This window comes from Acomys russatus, chromosome 30 (assembly GCF_903995435.1).
Source record: "Acomys russatus chromosome 30, mAcoRus1.1, whole genome shotgun sequence".
NCBI classification, from domain to species: domain Eukaryota; kingdom Metazoa; phylum Chordata; class Mammalia; order Rodentia; family Muridae; genus Acomys; species Acomys russatus.
Window position 1 is genome coordinate 7,527,825 of NC_067166.1, and position 21,004 is coordinate 7,548,828.

The 21,004-nt window shown below is 47.7% G+C and overlaps 1 protein-coding gene across 1 annotated transcript in view; it reads left to right on the plus strand.

The window, feature by feature from the left end:
• Window positions 1-21,004, plus strand: part of Map3k1 (mitogen-activated protein kinase kinase kinase 1) — a 78,978-nt gene that overhangs the window by 16,104 nt on the left and 41,870 nt on the right. The window lies entirely within an intron of this gene.

Here is a 21,004-nt window from a genome sequence, read left to right on the forward strand (position 1 = left end):
CCGAGGTTCCGATCGTGGGTGCTCCCGCGCCCCTCGGAGCCCTAAAGGTCGGGCGGCCCCCCCCCCGGGCACGGCATGGGGACGGGATGGGAACGTGCGGGAGAGTTTGTTATTGTTTGCGGACATGTGACAGGCATGCAAGCCGCGAAGGTGCGCGGCTCCCGGGGCCGGGTCTTGAGAGCCCCACGGCGCGCTGCGAATGGGGGTGGGGGGCACGGAGAGCGAAGGTTGACGGCGGTGGGTCTGCGAGCTGTGACAGGGAAGAGCCACTCGGTCCCACGGGGACGCGCGCCCGCGGGCAGGTACCGGGCAGGGCTCAGGCGGCGCGCCCCGGGCGGCGGCCGGGGGATTCCGCGGGCTGCGGGGGGGCTGGGGGAAGACGCCTGTCAAAGCGACTCAGGCGGACGCTGCGGGCTGGTGGGGCGGCCGGACTGCGGGGACTTTGGGCTCCCCGCACTGCGTTGTCTCTGGGATATTCCTACTGCACCTCTTGAGGCAAGAGCGCTTGGTGCTGGGAGTTTGAATCTGCCTTTGAAGTTCGCATTTGGCGGAATGCCGTAGGGTCCAGGACCGGATGTGTCAGCCATTCAGTTTCAAAGCCGTGGGGACTGTGCCCCGCAGCCCCGCTGCGTGGCGGGGACAGGGACGGTGCGGGGCTGCAGGCTTCGCTCGCTGGGGTCTTCCGGTGCACTAGAAGTAGGATGTGCGTAAGATAGTTTACACCAACGGCTCTTTTGGCCTCGCCCTTTTTTAGCTACTGGAGATTATTGTGTTAAAGGAAATTCTTTTAAGTATATGATACTTTAAAAAAAAAGGTTCTGATTAAAATATGCAAAAGCATAAAATCTGGGTGGATGTGTCAAGTTGCTGGATATGTTTTCGTGATAGTCGCCCGGTGGCCGGGTAGAATTTCTTGACGTTTGCTGTGGGTGGAGAATGTTTTATTGTGTGTCGAATCTGACAGTAGGAATGCTTGGTTTCGGTTAGTTATCTAAAGTAATTTGACCCTTTTTTGTGCACTGGATTGTTTAAAATCACGGTCCGTTTATTACTTGGAGGTCGTTTGCCCTCCCCCACCCCCACTCCCAGCAGTAAAAAGTATCCAGAGCCCTGTTCTCTGGCAGTGTGAGAAGGGAGGTCGTCGCTGCTCTGCTCGAGTTTTCAGTGCTGCACTTGCACACGTATCTTCCTCTGGGGTTTCCTGTTTCTGTGCAGATTAGCTTAAAACCTCACCATAATAATTCTTAGATGGCAGCTTTTACTACAGATCAGCTGCCGACGAAAGGAAAAACACTGACTCCAACTTTGAGGAATTCATTTTATCTAGTTCTGTAAGACCTACTTTTTTTTTTTTTCCTACGTGATAATACAGTTTGCCACAATTCAGCATTATACTTAATATAATGGCTTATGAGTGTAGCATCGGGACAACAACTGCAAAAGTGATAAATAAAATGTCAGTGTGGCCTCTAGACATGAAATCAGAGAACCAAGGTAAAGGTGGGTAGAATTGAGTAACTGAATTATACGAGCTTGGCCTGCCCCCCGCCCCAGGAGTGGCTTATAATTGCACAGGCAGCCTTTAAAAATAAAAACTGTGAAAGCCTCATTTGCAGTAAAATAATGGATTCTCTACCCTTCTGAAAGAATAGTAACCCCTCCCCCCAGCATTGTAGCACTGGTTTGAAATTCATTTCAAGTCTGCTGGTATAAAGCTCATATCATGAAGAAGAGGTATACAGAACTGTTGTCATGTGTTTTGTGTTTCCCGTTAGGATGTTTTATGATTTTATCATTTAAAGTCTTGAGGAAATAATTATAAAGCAGTCATATAAAATCGCAATTGAACAATGCGTTCGTCTTTTTCCAAGTAGCTCTTCATTCATTATTTGAAGAGGAAAATATAATACTGTTGCTTCGCAGGTTGGTTTTTAGTGGTAGTAGAGCCAAAGATTCTTTCTGTGTGCCCAAGGACCTATTGAATCATTTTGCGGGTTTTTTTTTTTTTTTTTTAAATCCAGTTTCTAAACTTTGAGGGTAGAAACTGAAAGTTTACAAAATAGACATTTATAGGAGATGGTTTATGGGAAGTTTCATTAAAGTCAAATATTGTCTGTCTGGGGGGCATACAGTCTCTCCTTCAGAGAAATAAATGGAGTTGATGAAAGTTTGTGCCTGTAAGTGGCGCCCAAGGGTTTGGGATCTTTCCTTAGGCTACAGAATAGGGGCTTTTCCTTCCTATTTACTGTCTTTGAAGAAAAATTACAGTGTTACTCTCCATTGAACAGGCTATTGTGAGTCTGGCAGATATAATTACTCCATCCTATTTTTGTAGCTTCAACCAAACTATCAATTTGCTGCTCTGTGAAAGTACAAGATAGGCTGGGCCTGTTAACGCGGGCCTTGTTTAAAACTAAAGGTATTTCACAAGCTGCATTTGCTCCCTCGTAGGCCTCAGTTTTGCTTCCTTTTAGAGGCTATTAGGCTAAAAATATAACTGACTGACCCTTTGCTAGAGGAGAGTATAAAAACATTAATAATAAGCCTAAAAATAAGTGCTTTCCAACTTCGAGTGGACGGTTAGCCCTGCCTGAATTCCTAAGGTTTTGTACTGAGGAATTCTCTCCAGGTTTTTTTTTTTTTAAACCAGGTAATGAAATTACTGTATTCTTAAAAGATTAACCTTATTAAAAAAGATTCTGGAAGAGAAATATCAGAGCTAGAGTGGTTGCCAGGTTTTGTTTTCCCTTCATATCTGATCTTGGCAAGAGTGACTGGTTAACCAACATTCCTTAATATATGATTTCCAATACACTATAATGGCTCCATTTTGTTACATAGGACAAACGGGAAGGAGCGCCGCTGATTGAGACTTAACTTCTGTATTACTTCATGCATGATGTGTTGCATGCTTTGGAAATGGTCCCTGGCCTGTGGGCCTGAGGATTTGAACATGTGCAGAGAAAGGGGGGGGGTCTCCCATTACTTTTGACAAGGGCAAAAAACAAACCAGCTGCAGTTTGCCAAGGCGCCTGCTACCCTGCCCTGCCCTGCCCTGTCCTGTCCTGTCCTTGACCCTGTTGGCCAATTCTAAAGGAAGAAGCGATGAGGTACAAGTAGTCAGGGGATTGGGTTATCCTGAGGAAAGAGAGGGGCATCCTTGCATCCGGTGCTTTGTGTGCTTTCGTGGGCCCAGGGATAGTCTCTGTTGAAGGAAGTGGAAAACATGGCATGGGAAAATCTTGGTCCATGGAGGACACTCCTGGCCCTGTGTCTGTGCACTTTTCACGGGAGGGTACTTTGTTGGAATCACGTGTGTCATTTCCTTAACACTTGGTTGTCTGCCTTGGTCCTGGCCTCTTTGTAAAAATCTTTCGTTAAAGGTTAGCGTTGCTTAAGACCGTAAAAGGAACCCGTCTAGCTCAGAGGTAGAAGGATGCCTGCGCTGGCATGAGCAAGGCCTTGGGTTTGGTTGCTGAAATAAGCAATATCAAGAATAACAATGCTGTCTTTAGGAAATAACTTGAGAACATTCCTAATCATGAAAGAAGTCAGGACCAAAATTAAAGTGAATGACTCACAGGAAGCAGGAAGTTAGTCTCGTAGTCTTCAGTTCGCTAAACACAAGGATTTTAACCTGTGCCTTCAAACACACTTGTTGGGTTTGTAGATAGATGCATATGCCTTTAATATACTCACATTTCCTGCCTTCTCTGTGGCAGACAGGTTCTATAGCTCAGCTCTGTCTTCTTGCCGCTGCAGCCCTCTCCGGCGTGATAGTTCCTGTGTGGGGAGGTAAGAATTAATTGGAGATATAAAAACCCCATGATCACTCAGCTAGCAGACGGGAGATGAGATTCAACCCCCTCTATTGCCCAGTTCCTCTCATTAGTTTTTTCCTGTTTCTATTTTTGTTTTCTAGTTAATTATTAAATTAATTTATGAGCTTTAAAAAGGGAGTTCCTCTGTTGGAGTCATGAGAGGACTGCCTTGGACTCTACCCTGCTTGCACAGATATGACACATCTCTGTAGCCCAGCCTTGTGTGGGCACAGGTATTTTACAAGAAAGTACTATTTGCACCCTCCAGCAGCCCCCACCCTCCATGCCTTGGGCCAAGAGGATAAATTGTTAATATTGAAAGTCTCCTCAATTTGTGCGGTATTAAATCGTAAGTGAAAAAGAGACAAAGAGGCTGGAATAGTGTTCTCGCTCTTAGATTTTTTCATTCATTCAGTGTAGATGAACTTTGCGAGACAGTGGTCCAGTGGATTAAAAAAGGTCACTGGTACGGAGCCACGGTTTCAGTTGGTGGATGGTAGAGCGAACATGTTTCGTGACCCACACAACTAGAGTCAGTGCTCTGAACTATTAGGTGAATACAGCCACACCTTCCTAGCTCACTGTGGCCAATTGCTGACTGCCTCCTAAGTCAGTGGCTAGGAAAGGTGGGCTTGCCCTCGCCTGCTTGTGGCTTGCTTGGATTTTGCTCCTTTCTTCTGCCTTCTTGCTCTTCTCTCAGAACTGGCATGCTGGGTGTGGGTCGCAGCCTTAGTAAACAGATGCAGATTTGTCTCACGCTCTTTCTGCCTGTCCTTATTAAGAGGGATGTAGATGAAGCTGCAAGTTCAGGCATGATTTTTTTTTTTTTTTCCTGCTCAAAGAGAAAATTAAAATAAGGGTATGGGAGCAGGAAATTCAATATCTGCCAACACTGGTTTAAAAAACCCAATCCTTATTATTAGTAAAAGCAGTTCCTGCTAGTTAGGAAAACAACACAAGGAGATGCAAGATGTGCTCCAGGGCGTAGGATGATTATGATAGCCTTGTCTCTGCTCTGTGGGGCACCCCAGTTCATTCGGGTATGTTTCGTACAGAGGGGGTGTTCTGTACTGTCAGCGTCCGAGTGTTTGGCTTGATGCTTTGATATTATAGACTGAGACGTTATAGGATGCTAGGCAGAGTGTTTCAGCCTTAATCAGGTGTGCATTTCAAGTGCATGGCTGTCAGCAGGGAACTCTTACTGTGGCCGTTGGTTGGACCTCTTGAAACCTCTGGAGCCGCATGGCACGATACAGGAGCAGGTAGACACTAGACTCTATAGATGGGAGCTTTGCTTTCTGCACTGCTCAAGTCATTGCTGACTGATATGTTATCAAGTCACCTATCAAAACGGGGCTGGCAGCATCCTGAATACTAAGTATCAGATCAGGCGCTGTGGTTCCCAGCATGAAGTTTTGTGTTCTGTGCATCGCTTGGTGTTGAGCAGCAGCTTGTTGTTATTTAGTAAGCAGTCGTTGAAAATCTTGACATACGACTTAAAAGCTATACTAATTAGCATAGCTCAGTAACTTAATTGTAATTGTAAAATAACTGGAGCCATGTACAAGCTGTCAGGCATTGAGAAAGTGAACTCTGGTATCCAGAGTGTCTGCTGACTCGAGTAGAGGGTACACACCTTTGTCTGCGACGTCAGCAGTTCTTCCTTGAAGATTGTCTTCGTCCTTTGGGACATTAGGTTAAGTCCTCAGGGTGGTTGGTCCTCAGCCTTCTCTGCTCTGCCTCCTTACATTGCCCGTTCAGAGTAACCCTGGAGTTCGCTTTCCTAGTCGTGGCATCCCTGGACTGCAGGCTGCACCAGAACCAATTCTTCCTTTCCTAAACCTGTGCTAACCTGCTCCTGCTCACTAAGTGCAGAAATAGGACCTAGGAATCCTCCTTGGCACCTGCCCCCTCTCCCGACATCCATATTCTCATTCATTGTCTGTCTGTCTGTGTCTGTGTGTCTGTCCGTTCGTGTGTGTGTGTGTGTGTGTGTGTGTGTGTGTGTGTGTGTATGTGTGTATGTGTGTGTTTCCAAGACAGGGTTTCCCTGTGTAACCCTGGCTGCCCTGGACTCACTTTGTAGACCAGGCTGGCCTCGAACTCACAGGTGTGCCACCACGCTCAGCCCCACTTTCTCTCATAGACCTGCAGACCAGCCCCTTGTGTATCCTGTATCCCACTCTTGCCCTTCCGGAGTGTTTTTACCGCATTATATGCCGGGGTGGCCATTTAAATGTAAACCTAAGCTTAGCTTCCTCCCTCCAGAAAAACAAAAAGAATTCTACTAAGTCCAAAAACTTTCTGAAGTTTTTCACTGAAATAAAGACCAAGTGAATCTACAGCATTCCGTCAGCTGTCCCTGTGTGGCAGAGTTAGCACCACCACACAGAGGTATCTCAGGTCCATCCTGGCTCACCCCAGCCCTTCCACTGGCTTCCTTCATTTCATCAGACTTGGAACACTGCCTCCTTCTGGGGGTCCATGCTTTTCGCAGTCCCTCTGCCTTCACTCTCCCTAGATACCTAAGGTGGCTTCATTGTTGAAATCTTAGCCCATTGTCCCTTCCTGTGGGAGGCTTTCCCACTTTGCCCAGCCTGGCTTTGTGGTGCTGTGTCCCTGTTGACATAGTCAAGATTTTAAATTTAACTCCTTTGTTGACTGTCTGCTGGCCCCAGGAGACTGCATGCCCTGAGTGGGCAGGGCCATGGCTTGATAGGAACCCAGCACCCAGAGAGACGGTGGGCACATGCCAAACAGCCCGGCAGCTGTACGATAAGACAGAAAATGAGAGACAGCGCCGTGGCATGTTCAAACAAGTGGATCCTGTGCCTTCCCTCTGGTCGGATGTAGTTTACGACCTAGCTGAGAGGAGCTCAGACAGTGAAAGGATAGACTCAGCTTACAGTCTCTTGATAGGCTGGCTGGGAAGTTTCTGGACGGGTAAGCAGCCTGGTGCCTCCAGAAGTAGGTCAGCCCAGTGTGGTCTAGAGCATGCGGCTGTACTACCTGCTGGCCTTCAGGGAGGCATTTGCTCCATGCCTGAGACTTCTGTACTTAACTGGGGAATTGAGGATGCAGGCACAGGAAAATGTGCCCCTTATGGGGTGTTGGCCCAAGTTCTCAGGAGGATGATCCTTGAGAACTGGCTTCTAAGATTTGTAATCTTGGTTAAGTCGCTCTGGGATGAGTAGAAGTCCATGTTTACATTAGAGTTAAGATGTGCTAGGCAAGCACTGGGTGAGATTTCAGGCTCCGTGGGCCTGTGTAACAGGAGCCAGACAGGTGGTAACCAAACCCAGCAGATCCCTTACCTAGAACACAGTTTAGTACTTAAGAGAGAAGGCCTCCGGCAGCCAAAGAGGGCGGGCTGGGGAAGGGTGGATTTGTGAAGTCCTTTGATTTTACAAGAGTCTCCAGGCATTTGTACAGGACTGACACTTATTTAGGGATTTGCAGTCTTGGTCATTTGGTGTTCCTCCCTCATGGTAGTTAAAGGAGCGCAGTGTGGGCATTGCAAGAGGCAGGCACGTTCCTTTCTGGCAGAGGTATTGGCAGGCTGACCCAAGGGTGTGCAGAGAAGCAGGAGAAAAGAAGACTTTAGTGTGTGTGTGTTGGGACAGCTAGCTCCACCTGCGTAGGTGTGTTTGTTAAGTATGTGCCATTCGGCATCAAGTTGTTGGGTATCAGTTTTTCCTGACCAGCAAAACGAATGGAATCAAGACATAAAATCACTTTGATTTGTAACAGCCAACAGGGCTTCTTAACTTAAGAGTCTTCATGTTTCGGCCATCGCAGAGCTTGTAGCATGTATTAAGGACGTTTCCTTCAGATATTTATAGAAAGCATCTTAATGCTTAAGGTGGTAAGCCTCTCTCTGTTGTCCGGAAGCTGCGCTCTGCAGTCTAGACACCAAGTAAATGAAGTTTTTTTTTTTTTTTAAGCGTTACATAAAGTGGCTGCTGCTCATTAGAACCACCATGTGGATCTTCTGTGCAGGGAAAACTTTTATTTGTTGGTGTCAGGTTAAACCCTACAGTTTCTTTGAAATAATAAGCATGAAACTGCCACTGGTATATCTCAGCCTTTTCCCTAGATTCCCAAGGGTTGGGCATTCAGCTCCAGGTCCCCGCCCACTGTTGACCAAAAGATGTAAATTACTGAAGGTTCTGGCTTAATGAGATAGTCACTTGCAAAAACAGTGATTGTGCGTGTGTTCCAGGACAGGGTGGTATGTCAGTTTCCACTCTTTTCCCCCAAACGGAGAGTATTTTAATTGGCTGTATCTGTTACTGGTTTTCAGGATTTCAATTGGTGCTCTTTTTACTTTCTTTCTTTCTTTTTTTTTTTTTCTTATTGGACCTCAGATTTTTTAAAAGATGTGACAGGTTGGGGAAATGGATCAGCCATCAAGTACGCTTAGCGTGCACAGTGGCTGTGAAAAGAAAAGTGGACAGACGGACAGATGGAAAGAGACGTTCCAATTAGTGTGGATAGTCTCCTTCTGCTCCCGGCAGTTGAACCCAGAGCCTCCTGCGTGGAAGCAGGGCTCTCCCCCTGAGCCAGATCCCTGGCCTTTTTTCCTATTCTTGGAAAGGGTTTGTCTGTTTTCAGGGAGGAGGGCCATGAACACAGGGACTTCTCATATAGCTCAGGTTGGCTTTGAACTCTGTATGTAGCCTGGCTGCCTTGAACTCGCTCAGTCCCTTTGCTTTGGCTTCCCACGTGCCAGGACATATGCCACCACACCTGGCTCAGTTATGTCTTGATCTATATTTATTTTGATTTTTGAAAATGCATTTTTACAATATGCTTTATATTACAGTGGGGATCTAATGGCACACCTCACCTTTCCAGGCCCAGGTACTGTTCACAAAGAAGTCAACTTCATCAACAAAATAATAAGACAGTCCTTTTGGAAGCAACAGAAGCTTTTACTTGTTAACGGTTTCTTTAGCAAATGGGATCTTGCTATGCACAGCACTGTGGAAGTTGCCATTTCTCCTTGGCAGGAGTTTGCTAACTTTTAGTAAAAATGTAGCTATTTTTTAAGGACTGTATTATAGTATCATATAATGTTTCATTGATTAGTTTACTATCTTTAGACATTTATATTATTTTGAGTTGTTTATTAAACTTTAGTGAATATATATACATTCCATATATGCAGAAAATATATATATTTATATGTAATATATATTTATATATATTATATACTTATATACATATGCCCTTAGTTTCATAAACTGAATATGCTGGCATAAATTATTGAGTCAAAGGTAATGTATATTTAGAAATGTAATAATATAACAAATTACCCCTAAAACATGGTGTTACATCCACTTTACAGTAGACGGCAGTGACCATTTTTCTAGCCTTACTAAAATTGTATATTATCACATCTTCCACTTTTGTTAACTTGGTGGGTAAAAAAAGGTTTCTCACTTCAATTTGCATGCCTTACCGTGGGGTAGGGGTGGGAGTACATTCCAAAATCACCAGATTTCAAGTTTTAGCCAGCCATTGCCCAGATACAAGGGCCTATCTGCTGACTCGCCGTGATGGTGTTTCAGTAGCTGAAAGGCCTTGGCCTTGGTGACAGTCCTCTGTCAGGACTGAGCTCTGTCCCCAGCCCTTCCATCCTCACAGGAGAGTCTCCCTGGCCGGCCTTTCGGGCACCTTCCTGGGTGAATGCTGCCGCCATCTCCCGACTCGCTCAGCTCTTACTCCCACCTTCCACGCCCTTAGCCTCGCTCACCCTGAGCTAGCCTGCCCTTCCTCCCCCACAGCTGTCAACATGGGATCCACCTCCTGTCCTTAAAATGAAACCTTAAACTCCATAATGCAGTTTAGATGCTCTGGGGTACAGAGCATCTGCATCCTCTCACCTCTTGGCACCCCAATGCCCCCCCCCCCACACACACCACCTGCGCCCTCCCATGGTCACTGTTTAATGCCCAAGATGTGTCTTTCCCACTGTGTGGAGTCCTCCTCTCTAAGATGCTCATTTTGTCTCCTCAGTGAGGTTGTGTGTGTGTGTGTGTGTGTGTGTGTGTGTGTGTGTATCTGTGTGGTGTGTATGTCTGTGTGAGTGTGTGAGTGTCTGTGTATGTATCTCTGTGTGTCTATGTCTGTGTGTGTGTTCTCTTTGAAATAAAGAATTATTGCTATTCTACTAAAAATAAATGTTCTATTTGTGGAAGTCAGCACTGTGCTGCAAATACTGCCAAGGTCTTGGGTTTAACATTTCTCTATATCCATTTGTCTTAAAGCTTCTTCCCTTTCTCTTTATCATGGCTTCCAGTGCAACAGTATTCGCAGAGAGGTATCTGCAGAATACATTGTTGTCAAACAAATCAAATGTTCTAACTGACTGGTGTTAAAATTTCAGACGTGCAGTGGCAGGGGAAAAATGTTGGTACCAAGCCGAGACTGCCCTTGAGACTAATCCAAGGCCATCATGGGTCAGACAAATACGCTCAAATGCTTCGAGCGGGAGAGCTGGGCTGGGCATGAGCACGTCTATGGAAGGTTTGTGTCAGCGGCCAGGCCTCCACAGCGCCTCTTCAGAAACCTGCAGTGGTGTGTTTAGAGAAATGGAAGAGTCCAGTAGTGAGTGTGCCAGGATGCATGACCTGTGTGAGTTCTGTCACCACCCCTGACTAAGGGACACGATGCCTTCAGTTAACTTGAGTGTATCTGCTGTGAGCTAGACATCAAGGTGCTAGACACACCACGGGGAGGAAGGCTCTCTGCTGTTGTCACCTGTCCCTTGGCGTTTCCCTATCTGAGGCTGTGCTGCTTTCATCAGCCTGGCTCTGGAAGGTGCTGGGAGAAGCTGGCAAGTGTGGGGTGCTGCCAAGTCCCCAACTCTGGGGAATGGGATACTCATAAGGGATTTTCAGGAGATTTCATGGGTGGAAAGTACAGAGGCCCAGAAGTCAGCAGTCAGCGGTGGCTAAAAATATGTCACCTATAGCTCAGGCAGCCCCACCTGAGTGGTGAGAGAGGGCGCACGTGGGACTCAGAGACCAAAGACAAGGTTCCTGGCTCTGGGCAGCTGGAGAGCTAGCCTAGGATCTCTGCCTGGGCTTTGTTCCACTGACTGATTCTTAGGTCTCAGTGCTTAGAACAAAATAAAAAAGCCTTTGTAGCTGGCCGGGTAACCACAGTCCACCAGGAAGTGGGTCAGCAGGCTCAAAGGGGGAGTTGCGGAGGGAGCTGGGAGCCAGGCCTGTCAGTTACCTAATGCCACCGGGCTCCTGGGAACGAACACTCCTCCTCCCACCTTCACCTTTCTCAGCTCCAAAATGGCGTTCACAGTGGGAGTAGATGACTCCTTTTAAAGCATCTCATTAACTGCATTCGATGCCACTACACATGGCCTTGGATACTCTCCTCCTCCTCCTCCTCCTCCTCCTCCTCTTCCTCCTCCTGCTCCTCCTCCTCCTCGCATCCATGGACCGGATTACCCTCCATCTGCCCTTGTTCTAGCAAAGACCGTTTGTGCATACAACCATCATCTTGTTGGAAGTTCATTTCCCCTTGCTATTTTGAAAGATTATTCCAGAAAAAAGAAATGGAAAAGCCTAGCTTTTAGATTTCCGTGGTGTGGGGTAAAAATGACTGACATGTCTAGCTTTTGAGGCTGCGGCCCTGGAACCCTGCACTTTGCTGTTCAAGTGCAAGTCCAAAGCCGGACCTAGGAAGGAGCGACTTGTGGCCTCAGACTGTCCTGCCCAGCTCAGGGGGAGCTCCTCCTCTGAGCCTCCTGACCCACTTCCCAGCACACCTCAGCCGTTATTGCAGGCCACCGCTCTTGGCACTGCAATGCTTAGGCTCTAAGTTTACAGACCCCTAGTTTTCCTTTAAGTTCTTGTTCCTTTCTGAAATTTAACTTTGGAAGTTATTTTTGTGGCTAAATTTATTGAAAGTTTTTTTTTTTTCAGTTCATAAACTTGAAATTTCAAACTATATATCACCCATAAAGAGAATCATAAAGAAATAATGGGAGGCTAACCATGGCTAGCCTGAGGGCCATAGTGAGAGATCCCATCTCAAAACAATGCGCGCGCGCGCGCACACGCACACGCGCACACACACACACGCACACACACACACACACACACACACACACACACACACACACACACACCCTCCCTCAAGGGAGTGGGGGCAAATGAAGCCACAGAAAAGAGAAACTATCATGTACGAAATAACATTAAGGACCTGAGGAAATGCTTTTAAGCAAGCTTACAACTGACAGGGGAGCGTTCTGTTGCAAAGCAGAGAAAGGATGAGGAGAAAGACAGCGTGTGTGTTCAGCAGGCAGTAGCTAGTTAGGAAGCAGGCCTGCCAGGAGCTGTGAACCTACTTCCTGAAGACCTCACTGCTGCCAAGGGCCACCCACCAGGGGTAACCTGGTGAGCCGACTGATGCTAAACTCCTGTGATTGAAAGGGCTGTTTCATAAACACACAGGCAGTGGCACTTTTTTTTAAAAGATTTTATTTATTTATTTTATGTATGAGTGCTCTATCTGTGTGTGCATCTTCATGCCAGAAGAGAGCATTAGATTCCAGTATAGATGGTTGTGAGCCACCATGGGGTTGCTGGGGATTGAACTCAGGACCTCTGGGAGAGCAGACAGTGCTCTTAGCCACTGACCCATCTTTCCAGCCCTGGAGAGTTTCAGATGGTGAAAGTTGATAATACTATCTTGGGGTTCTTTTCACATAATTTGGACCAAAGCGGCAGTTTCCGGAAAGTATGACTTTAACTACTACTCCTTCCCCCCTCCCCCCTCGGCATCTAATAATTTTGTTTTCAAACTCCAGGAAACGGTGACATTGAACTAGACCTGGAATAAGACCAACTGAGTTGCATAGACTCTCTTGATGGTCCCAGCCTGATGCAGTTCACACAGACCTTGCCTGCCCATGGCTGTTTCTCACACCACCCTGAAGCTGCCCATAACTGGCGGCTGAGCACTGGGTCTTTAGCAGTAATTGCTCTTTGTGTTGCATGGTGGTGAAGAGCGCTTGACCTTTCGTGTTTCCGCAAAGCCCGCCCCCGCCCCCATCAGAGCAGTTGCCTGATCCTGAGTCCCCGCATCACAGCAGTTGCTTAGTCCTGAGCCCCCCCATCACAGCAGTTGCCTGGTCCTGAGTCCACCCATCATAGCAGTTGCCTGGTTCTGAGTCCCCCCCCCCCCATCACAGCAGTTGCCTGGTCCTGAGTCCCCCCCCATCACAGCAGTTGCCTAGTCCTGAGTCCCCCCATCACAGCAGTTGCCTGGTCCTGAGTCCCCCCCCCCATCACAGCAGTTGCCTAGTCCTGAGTCCCCCCATCACAGCAATTGCCTGGTCCTGAGTCCCCGCATCACAGCAGTTGCCTAGTCCTGAGCCTCCCCCCATCACAGCAGTTGCCTGGTCCTGAGTCCACCCCCCCATCACAGCAGTTGCCTGGTCCTGAGTCATCCCATCACACAAGCAGTTTGCCTGGTCCTGAGTCCCCCATCACAGCAGTTGCCTGGTCCTGAGTCCCCCATCACAGCAGTTGCCTGGTCCTGAGTCCCCCCATCACAGCAGTTGCCTGGTCCTGAGTCCCCCATCACAGCAGTTGCCTGGTCCTGAGTCCCCCCATCACAGCAATTGCCTGGTCCTGGGTGCTGCAATCAGATATTGAGATGTGTGTTTGGGGCCTTACTGTATGTTCCCAGGACGTGGTTTCCAGACAAAGCGGTGTGAACAGAGAGCATCTGTTACAGATCCTGATTCCTGAGGTACATTTGGGACATTAGGGACAGAGTGTGATAGCTGGCTGTAGGTTCTGTCTCTAGGAACTGAGGCAGCTGGACTGCCATCTGCACAGTGCACACTGGGCCCATCCTGCAGCCTGCAAAGTGGAGAGTGGGCCATCCCTCTAACGCAAGAGAGTTTGCCAGGAAAGCTTTGACAGCAGTGCCAAGGACAGGGAGGACAAAGCCTTCCCTCTGGGGCAAAGGCCCAAGAAACAGTTTTGGCATCAGAAAAGGTTATACTCAAGGGCTTGTCGCTTTCTCTTCTGCCTCCTTCCTGAGCCAAGTTTTGTGGATAAGATACAAAGTCATTGCATCTTATATAAGCTAAAGTCAGCTTATCTCTTGAGTCCAGCAGCATGCTAAGAAACACATCTTGAATTCTGTTATTCAGTATAATGCTGGGTTCCCACGTTGGGGACACGTTGATGGGTCCCCAAAATGCTGGATGACACAGATCTTAACAAATATGAGTTAGCAGAAAGCTGTTTCCTAGGGCTGAGGATCTAGGCCCCTTTGCCAGAGTGTTTGCCTAGTGTACCATGAGGCCGCGCTTCACTCCCCAGCTCCACATGAAACTGGGCGCACTAACCTGTAACCTCAGTGCTCAGGAGGTGGAGGCCTAGGGATCAGATGTTCGAGGCCAGCTTGGGGTGCCTGGAACCCTCTAGAAATGTCAGTTCTCAACCTATGGATCGCAACCCCTTTGGGAGTCAAATGAACCTTTCACAGGGGGTCACTGAAGACCATCTGCATATCAGAATTACAGTTCCTAACAGTAGCAAAATTACAGTTATGAAATAGCAACAATAATAATCTTATGATGGGGGGGGCCGTCAACACAACATGAGGAACTGTATTAAAGGGTCATAGCATCAGGAAGGTTGAGAACCACTGAGGGGGCTGAGGGCCACCCTTTGAAATGTGAAGCTAGTCTGGCAAGTTGGTCGCTCTCTCCTGTCTGTCTCCCCTTGAACCCCGACTCACCACCCTCAGCATCTGTTTGCTGGCCTTCCAGCCACCTGCTCCGGTGTTGCTCTGTAATGTGTTGTGGTGGGGTCTTTATGCCACGTTCTCTGCAGCACTAAGGTATGCAGATGTGCCCGTGCACCCCAATATCTGTGTTTCCTCGGGGTGTTATTTAGAACAGATCCTACCTTGTCGAGCACCGTGTGATTTAGCATTTGTTGTGCCTTATTACTGGCTTTTTTGGTTTTGTTTGTCTGTGCGTGTTTAGGAGTGCCTGTCTCTGCCCTTGCTCTTTGGGCTCTCTCTGCCCAAACTGGCTCTTTATGTGTGTATTTAGAGCACAGGGACTAATGATCAGAAAATGTTTAAATCACTCACAAAATCAACCTAAAGACAGAAAATTTTCTGTCGGTGGCTGTTGAATTTTTTTTATTGCTAATATACGGTTGATTTTCTTTAATGCGTTGATAAGAAGCATTGATGTCAATATTTGCATGACTTTTGGGAATATGCTTTAAATGATGATCCGCTCTTTCCCTGACACTTAGAAGTCAGAAAAAATAATTCTATATAGTCTTCTTTCCTTAAATAATTAAAATTGTTTTGGAAATCTCCTCACCTGCCATTCTAAGGTGGCCTTTCATGAGTCTTGCTGTTGTCTTTGAGCTCAGAGACTGCAGCATGCTCTTGCGCGCTCTCTCTCTCTCTCTCTCTCTCTCTCTCTCTCTCTCTCTCTCTCTCTCTCTCTCTCTCTCTCTCTCTCTCCCTCCCTCCCCCCCCCTCTCTCACACACACACACACACACACACACACACACACACACACACACACACACACACACACACACACACACACACACACACACACACGCTTCTATCACCTGGAATTCCTCCCTGGGGCTGGAGCTGGGGGGATGGGCCTCGTCAGCACTCTAGCTCACGTGGCTTTCATTGTCCCCAACAACAAAGCAGCAGCGTTGGGAGTCTTTCTTGAAATCTGGGAAGTGAGGTTGTGGGTATGGATGCCTGCCTAGCAGAGGCCTGGCCTGCAGTTCTGCAGCTGAAGGCTGGTGGCCTCCCAGGCCTGAGGGTCCAGATCCCCCATAACTGTCCCTGTAAGCCAGCCTCACTCAGAAGGGCATTTGAGCTGCTCTTGCACACACAGGAGTGTGCGCACAGCTGTGGGTGTGGAAGCAGATGCCGGAGGAGCTCCGTTGTAGGCTGGAACAAGAGATGGGGAGCAGGAATGTGGGGATTGCTCCCCAGAGCCGAGGAACTTAAAAACCCTCTTTCTAGGGAATTTTGACCTTGACAGAAGAAGAGAGGAGGGCCACTCCCCAGAAGCCCTTGGGCCTCCTGATCTGGTTTCCGCAGTGACAGCAAAAGGGAGACCCAGTCTCCAGTAAGGAGGAAGGTGAGGAGCAACACAGGAGGGTGTGTTGCCGGGCGTGGTGGCGCATGCCTTTAATCCCAGCACTCGGGAGGCAGAGGCAGGCGGATCGCTGTGAGTTCGAGGCCAGCCCTGGTCTACAAAGTGAGTCCAGGATGGCCAAGGCTACACAGAGAGACCCTGTCTCGAAAAAAAAAAAAAAAAAAAAAAACAAAACAAAAAAACAAAAACACAGGAGGGTGTCACCTTAAGTTGCGCATGTGCGTACAGCACAAATGCTCCCACGCCTCAGTTCTTGTGAAACTAAACACAGACTTGGCTTTAAATGTGTTCACTGTGATGTGCAAGAGACTAGCCTCCCAATGCGGTTACATTTCCTTCTTACACGCTCCCTGGGGCTTCTGCCAGCAGGAAAGGTGTGCGTGCGCGTGGGTCTGCGTTCATTAAAAACACCCGCGTGCCTTGTTCCTAGAGCTTGCCCACAGTTTGACTCTCGTGGGAATCATCCTTGTGTCACAGATGAGAATAATTCAGGAGGTTGGGGGAAGGAAAGAGTGATGGCTCCAGGCCTGAGCCTTCCCCCTGCCCGTAGCCCAGTGACCTGTGCACACTCCTGGGAGCAGCCCCTGGGTCCTCAGGCATGTGCAGAGTCACTTCTTAATGAACTGGCTCTAGGGTAGCAAGGCCACGGGACAAAAGATAGTTTTCCCTTCCAGCTGTTGTCATTTTAAACTCATTTCAGACTAATTTCCCTCTCCAACCCCCCCCCCCCTTGAAGTTAGTACCTAAGACCAGCATCCAGTGTAAAGTTCTGCCTAAAAAGAGGGCAGGTCATCACCTATCCTCTTCCTGAGCCTTGTTGCACCAGCGAAGTGAGTTAAGGGATGCCTGTCTGCCAGGGGTCGAGTGGGCATCTTTGATAATTAAAAGAACTTAGTGGGGCCAAGAGAATATTCAGTCATCTGCAATCCCAACAAAGGCGCTTATCTACAGGGAGGGTGCCCAGACAGCCCGAGGTCTTTACTGTGTCTCTCATGTCGCATTGGCCTGTTTCCTTCAGTACTAATAGTGTGTTCTCTAGCCCCTAAATTTTACCTGTTGCTGCCTTAACTCCGAGCATGACTGCCATTGTGCTATGCGGGTGCCCCTGTGCCAGAAACTAAGACATGCCCAAGTCAAAGCTGGTGTCTGGGAGGTCCCCTTGGTGTGATGCTCAGCCCTCTAGCTGCTTTTTGGTTACTGGGAGCTTGTCTCACTTACGTGCTCTTGGAGAGTAATCAAGGCATGGCTGTCTGCTCCCCTGGGAGGTGAAGAGTCTGCTGGGCGTGCTGTTTCTGAGAGCTCCTTGGAGAAAAAGGACTTGTGTAAAGTTGATCTCATGTCTCACTGCACTCTCAGTAACTTACCTTCAGGGCTGTGTTTCCCTCTGTTGTTACTTTTGCTAAGAATGTGACTGAAAGTGCTGATATGTGGAGAAATGAATGGCTGGCCCCTAATGACAAACGCAGTTCCTTGATAGGTAGGCCCTGACTCCTGTCGGTATCTCTGAAAGGGCAGCAGGGAAATGTCTGGTTGTTGTCTAATGCCAGTACTTCCTGGAAGAGAGCGGAGACTGGGGGGGACTGGGACATTTCCAAGTGAGGGACACACGACATGCTGGGAAGAGGACTTTCCCAAAGAGCAGATGGTTAGCAGCAAACCAAGGCCACAGAGAGTCCCAGTGACTGCCCAAGACAAAGCAGCTTATAGAGTGGTGGAGGGGAAGCTGCTGTGCCGGGCGGAAGGCAGGTGGAAGCACAGGCTAGCTCTAGGCAAGCCTGGGGAGGAAGAAGGCTGGAGAGAGGTGAAGCCAGATGGGCTGGCTATTGGTTGGTTTCTGTCTTCAAGACAGGAAGGGGCAGATGTTCACAGGTTTTTGGAGCAAAGAGTTTTGTCTGTTAGTAGTGAGCGCGTTTTTCTGAAACACGCTTCTTAAAGGAGGAAGTTTAGGAGGAGGGGCTTGGCTGGGGGCTAGTAGGAAGCCGGTCTACGATGAAAGGTTTGCCATGGTAATGATGTGAAGTATGCATATAGGAATTGTCTTGTCTAATTGTTATAGTTGAGGCTGTAACAGCACTGCCTCAGCACGTTCATTAAGAACCGGCTATGCCAAACTCCAGGAATAGGACAGTAACTGGACACAAATCCCGGCCCTCAGAGATGGTACATCCTAATGAACATGGTTCTGAGTGAGCACAGCCCAGAATCTTGCTCTAGTCTCATGAGTTTTGTTTATTTATTTATTTGCTCTTTTATTTATTTATTTTTGCTTGGTTGGGTTTTGTTGTTCTTCTTCTTCTTTTTTTGGACTCGTGTTAAAGAGTGTTGCAGATGTATCCTTTAACAGTTCGGGCTGCTGTTCTGTGATCCTAATTGTCCTTTTAAATTGCCTTGCACAGATAGAGTATGTCTCCAGGTTCCAGCCTGCTCAGCATGTCTGTGGAGTGGTTAGCAGTCAAAGTCGGCTGGTGTAGAAGCAGAGGCTGGCAGCATATAATATAAGAGAGATGAGTACAGCATGTCAAGGTTTCAGTGTGATTGTGTAGAAAGCAATTTGAGACATGTGGAGTTACTGTCTAAGGCTTACTCTCTTGTCTGTGAATAGCTTTCTCGGGTAAACAGTGTAAGAGAGGGTACCTAATAAGAGAAGCAAGTTTTGTTTGTTTGTTTTTGTTTTGAGACAGAGTCCCGCTAACTAGCCCTGGCTTGTCCCAGACTCACCCTCCTGCCTCGGCTGCATCACAAGCCTGCCCAGCCGCCCGGTTTATTCCTTAGACTTTCATTTTGTTATAACAGCGGTGCTTTTGTTTCTACAGTTTTCAAGTTCATTCCAAAACGTGCAAGATGGGCAGGTACACAGCAAAGGCTCGTGCAAATGTGTGTGAATACGTTGGTTTCTTTGGTAGCACTTGCTAAGCCAGTGTTGCACCATGGAGCTGCAGCCCCAGCTCCAAGGTACAGTCTGTCTTATAATTACCTACTTGGACTAATGAGTTAAATAGATTGAGTCTTGTGGCTTGATTGAACTCGTTTGAATTGTAGATTTTATCCACATACTTTTTTACTTAAGCTTTTGCTGTGTACTGCCCATCTTGCCTGTCTTGAAATAAACTTGAGAACTGGAGGGAAAAAAATACCGCTGTTATAATAAAACAGCCATGTGTGTCTGTGGGATAGAAGAGGGGACCGAGAAATGAATCCATAGGTCTTTATTAATTATTATTATTTTAGTTTTTTGATCAGGGTTTCTCTGTGTAGCCTTGGCCGTCCTGGACTCACTTTGTAGACCAGGTTGGCCTCGAACTCACAGCGATCCACCTGCCTCTGCCTCCTGAGTGCTGGGATTACAGGCAGGTGCCACCATGCCAGGTCTTTCTTTTTTTTAATTTAAGAGAAAAGATGGCATTTTCAGAATGATTCTGGGAAAACTATTTCCACACACAGAAGGATGAAACTAGATCCCTGTCTTTCACCCCACATAAAATCAGTCCAGAGTAAATTAAAGGCCTTAACAGAGGATTTAATTACTTTACGACGGTATAAGCATAGACAGGGATTTTCTGAATAGCTCTGCAGCGGCTCAGGATGACTGCAAGAGTTAGAAGAGCTGCCACATGGCATGTTTACCCGCTGCTCATCTGACAGAATTAATATCCAGAATACATAAAGAACTAAAATCCATAAAATAATCCAGTTGCGGTGCTAGAGAGATGGCTCAGAGGTTAAGAGCACAGACTGCTCTTCCAGAGGTCCTGAGTTCAAGTGTTAAGCAACCACATGGTGGCGCACAACCATCTACGATGAGATCTAATGCCCTCTTCTGGCATGTAGGCGTACATGCAGGCAGATCACTGTATACATAATAAGTAAATAAAAATATTTTTTAAAAAAATAATCTAGTTGGTAGTTGAGCAATGAATAGACAGTTCTCAAAAGGAAGTAGAAATGACCAACGAATGAACATGTTGAACATGGGAAAGTGTCAACGCCCTTGACCATTGGAGAAATGCAAATTAAAACTACATTGAGCTGGGCATGGTAGTCGGTGTGATTCCAGCATTGGGGAGGTTGTAAGAGGAAGAGGGTTAGGAGGCTGAGGTCATCCTCACTTACATAGTGAGTTCAAGACCAGCCTCAGCTACATAGGACACAGAAAAACTGCTTTGAGATTCCTGTCATCTGGAAAACAACTGCCGATGCGGATGGGGGCGGTGGCCACCCTCCTGCCTTGCCAGTAGGAATGTTAACTGGTTTAGCCACTGTGGGAGTCAGTGTGGAGGTTCTTTAGAATAGCACAAGTAGAATTCCTGTGTGGTACGGCTGCGGCCCTAAGGAATCTCAAGTCAGAATGCAGCGGAGATACCTGCGTACTCTGCAAGGTATGGAGCCAGCCTAGGTGTCCATCAGCCAGCAAGGAGGTGGAGACAATGCCGGCTGCTTGCAGGGAAATGGGCAGAACTTGGTCATTGGGTTAAAATAAGTTGGACTCAATCAAATAGGGCACGTTTTTCTTTCGTCTGTGATGTTTATATGTATATGTGCGCGCGCGCGCACACACACACACGGGCTTCAAAGTAGGACGAGAACTGTTTGACAAGAAGGAGCACAATGGAATGAGGTGTCCAGAGGGTGATAGTGGTGGGGGGGGGGGGGCGGCGATGAGAATATGTCGCACGCAGGCATGAAAATGTCCTAATGAAACGCATCCTTATGCAGTTACCATATGCCAGCGGCACAACTTAACGTCCTGCCAACCCCGTCTTCCCCCGTGTCTGGATTCCCAGTTTGGGCACGTGTTCTCTCTAGACACCACTCCCTGGCTGCCGTAGCTCTCGCTTGCCTCCCTGATAAGGCACAGCTCGGGCCTTGCAGCTCTTCGCCCCCCACTAGACACAAACTCTTGGCATTTTCCTCAAGGCTTTGTCACCTCAATAGCCTCCATTACAAGGGCAAGTTTCAAGCAATGGGAAAGTCCTTCTCGCTGAGGA